Source organism: Nomascus leucogenys, chromosome 4 (genome assembly GCF_006542625.1).
Source record: "Nomascus leucogenys isolate Asia chromosome 4, Asia_NLE_v1, whole genome shotgun sequence".
NCBI lineage: Eukaryota > Metazoa > Chordata > Mammalia > Primates > Hylobatidae > Nomascus > Nomascus leucogenys.
This window is the reverse complement of record NC_044384.1, coordinates 33,657,325-33,661,423: the sequence shown is the minus strand read 5'-3', so window position 1 is coordinate 33,661,423 and position 4,099 is coordinate 33,657,325.

Here is a 4,099-nt window from a genome sequence, read left to right as displayed (position 1 = left end):
CTTTGTTTCTGTGTGGTTGGTGGTTAAGAATCCCTCAGTAGCTCTACAAGGCAAATGTTACAACAGTTGTGCATGTATTCATTAGGTCAGCTAAAGTGAAAAGGAAAGGTTCCACAGCGCCAGTATGTTTCTCCCACTCTCTTCTTTCTCCAGGGGTTTGCTGTCATTCTTTTTGATCAGCTCACTGCCTACCTCCAAATGTTAATATATGCAGGAATTTAGTTTATGAAAAAGATGACCTTTTAAATCAGTAGTAGAAAGATGGATAATTCAACACTGGTATTAGGTCCATACTTCACACCTTATGTCAGGATAATCCAAAGAATCAAAGATTTAAATATAAAAAATTGGAAAATAAAGGTAGTAGAAGAAATTGAAGGGAAGTTTTAATGTTTTGGCTTCTTTTTAAGAGACAGGGTCTTGCTGTATTGCCCAGACTGGCCTCAAAATCCTGGACTCAAGCAATCCTCCCACCTCAGCCTGTTGAGTACCTGACACCACAGGTATGTGCCACTGCACTCAGCCTAATGTTTGATTTTTAAATAATTGTGAGTCAGAAATGTATGACCAGAACCCAGGTGCCATAAATAAGTGCTTAAAATATTTAAATGTTTTGTTTTAAGACAGAGTCTTGCTCTGTCTCCCAGGCTGGAGTGCAATGGCATGATCTTGGCTCACTGCAGCTTCCACCTCCCAAGTTCAAGCGACTTTCATGCCTCAGCCTCTCAAATAGCTGGGACTACAGGCATGCACCACCACACCAGCTAATTTTTGTATTTTTAGTAAAGATGGGGTTTTACCATGTTGACCAGGCTGGTCTCGAACTCCCGACCTTAAGTGATCTGCTCGCCTTGGCCTCCCAGAGTGCTGGGATTACAGGCATGAGCCACCGCGCCTGGCCTATTTAAATATTTTGAAATAATAAAAATACCTGCATGGCAAAATCTATTGTAATTAAAATCAAAGGACATGATAAATGTAGTACAGGAGGAGATTTTTCACTGTACCTCTTTGTGCCTTTTACAGTTTTGTACCATGCAATTAAAAAACAATCAGCTTTAAGGCCGGGCGCAGTGGCTCACACTTGTAATCCCAGCACTTTGGGAGGCCGAGGCGGGAGGATCATGAGGTCAGGAGATCGAGGCCATCCTGGCTAACACAGTGAAACCCCGTCTCTACTAAAAAAAAAATACAAAAAATTAGCCGGGCGTGGTGGCGGGCGCCTGTAGTCCCAGCTACTCGGAGAGGCTGAGGCAGGAGAATGGCATGAACCCGGGAGGCGGAGCTTGCAGTGAGCCGAGATTGCGTCACTGCACTGCAGCCTGGGTGACAGAGCGAGACTCCGTCTCAAAAAAAAAAAAAAAAAAAACACAATCAGCTTTAAAAAAATTATTTCAATGTCTTTAAAGCTTTTTTCTTCTTTCCTTTCCCTTGCTGTCAGCCAGAAAAAGACATTTGTATTTTCTTTTGGAAACTGTCCATATCCTTTCACCATTTATGTATTAGCTTTTGGTCTTTTTGTTAACAATTTATAGAAGCTCCTTATGTATTAGCTAAGTTAATCTTTTGTGATTGGACTTGCAAATATTTTTCAAAGTTTGTCATTTGACTTAATTGCAGTGCTCTTCATAAGGCAATTTGATAGATTGATTGTGGAAATGACCACAATAATTCTTCTCATCTCTGTGCACTCACCCCTTTGTAATATGACTTGGCTCTTTCTCCCATCAAAGGAGAATCTATACTCCACCTGCTGTATCTGGCTTGGCCCTATGACTTGTTTTGGTCAATGAGACAACAGCAGACATGACAAAAGCAAAGGAATATAAACTATGCATTGGGGCTTGCTCTCTCTTACTTCCTTACTTCTCTTTGGAATTCCAAAACCACCATTTAAAGAAGCCTGGACAGGACCACTGGAGAAGAAACTATATGAACAGCCTGGCATGGTGGCTCACGCCTGTAATGCCAGCACTTTGGGAGGCCAAGGCAGGCCTATTATTTGAGGTCAGGAGTTCAAGACCAGCCTGGGCAACATGGTGAAACCCTGTCTCTACTAAAAATGCAAAAATTAGCTGGGCGTGGTGGTGCACACCTGTAGTCAAAGCTACTTGAAAGGCTGAGGCAGGAGAATCACCTGAACTCTGGAGGTGGAAGTTGCAGTGAGCTGAGATTGCACCACTTGGGCGATAGAGCAAGACTCTGTCTCAAAAAAAAAAGAAACTACATGAAGCAGAGACAGTAATTCCAACTGAACGTTGCCCCCAACCCTTAAGACCAAACTGGCTGCAAATTGCTAGATATGTGAATGAGGTCTTCTTAGACTATTTAGTTCCAATTGAGCCACCAGCAAACTGCAGAGATCAACCAAGCAAGCCCAAGCCAGAAGCTCAACTGATTTGAAACATTAATTATATTTAAAAATTCCTATGCCAGGCACGATGGCTCACGCCTGTAATCCCAGCACTTTGGGAGGCCAAGGCAGGTGGATCACGAGGTCAGGAGTTCGAGACCAGCCTGGCCAACATAGTGAAACTCCAACTCTACTAAAAATACAAAAAAAAAATAGCCAGGCATGGTGGCGGGTGCCTGTAATCCCAGCTACTCTGGAGGCTGAGACAGGAGAATCGCTTGAACCTGGGAGGCAGAGGTTGCAGTGAGCCGAGATTGCGCCATTGCACTCCAGCCCGGGCAATAGTGCAAGACTCTGTCTCTAAATAAATAAATAAATAAATTCCTTGTACAGCAACACCTGACTAATGTGTGATTGAGTACCTGGGAGAAGGTGTATGTATGCTACAAACTGTCTTCTGCCATCCTTCCACTCTCCAAGCCTCATGAATCTCCCTTGTAACCCATTCTAACTGGAAGCGTGCTAGAAAGAGAAATCTATAAACTGTAGTTTACCCAAGTTGACACATCACAAAGCCATTTCACACAGATTCAAAGAGTCTATCAAATTCTAAGTAAGATAAGTGTGCAAAGAAAAGAGTACGAAACAAGGCTGGGCGCGGTGGCTCACGCCTGTAATCCCAGCACTTTGGAAGGCCAAGGTGGGCAGATAATCTGAGCTCAGGAGTTCCAGACCAGCCTGGCCAATGTGGTGAAACCTGTCTCTACTAAAAATACAATAATTAAGGCCGGGCACAGTGGCTTATGCCTGTAATCCTAGCACTTTAGGAGACTGAGGAGGGTGGATCACCTGAGGTCAGGAATTCGAGACCAGCCTGGCCAGCATGGCAAAACCCCGTCTCTACTAAAAATACAAAAAAATTGGCCAGGTATGCTGGCGAGTGCCTGTAATCCCAGCTATTCAGGAGGCTGAGGGAGGAGAATCGCTTGAACCCTGGAGGGGCGGAGGTTGCAGTGAGCCAAGGTCGAGTCACTTCACTCCAGCCTAGGTGAAAGAGTAAAACTCCACCTCAAAAAATAATAATAATAATAAAATAAGAATTAGCCAGGCATGGTGATGGGTGCCTGTAATCCCAGCTACTCGGGAGGCTGAGGCAGGAGAATCGCTTGAACCCAGGAGACAGAGATTGCAGTGAGTTGACATCGTGCCAATGCACTCCAGCCTGGGCAACAGCAAGACCTGTCTCATTAAAAAACCAAACGAAACAAAACAAAAAACCAGGCACTTTGGGAGGCTGAGGTGGGCAGATCACAAGGTCAGGAGTTCGAGACCATCCTGGCCAACATGGCGAAACCCCGTCTCTACTAAAAATACAAAAATTAGCCAGGCGTGGCAATGCATGCCTGTAATCCCAGCTACTCTGAAGGCTGAGCCTGGAGAATTGCTTGAACCCAGGATGCAGAGGTTGCAGTGAGCCAAGATCCTGCCACTGCACTCTGGCCTGGGCAACAGAGCAAGATTCTGTCTCAAAAAAAAGAAGAAGAAAAAAAGAATGCAAGTAAAATGACATAAACAAACAGAGACAGTTTATTAACAGCAGATCTAAATTAGCTGGGCATGCTGGTACCTTCCTATAGTCCTAGCTACTCGATTGCTTGAGCCCAGGAGGTTGAGGCTGCAGCTCCAGCCTGGGCAACAGAACAAGACCTTGTCTCTGAAACAAACAAAAAGCCCGGGCTCGGTGGA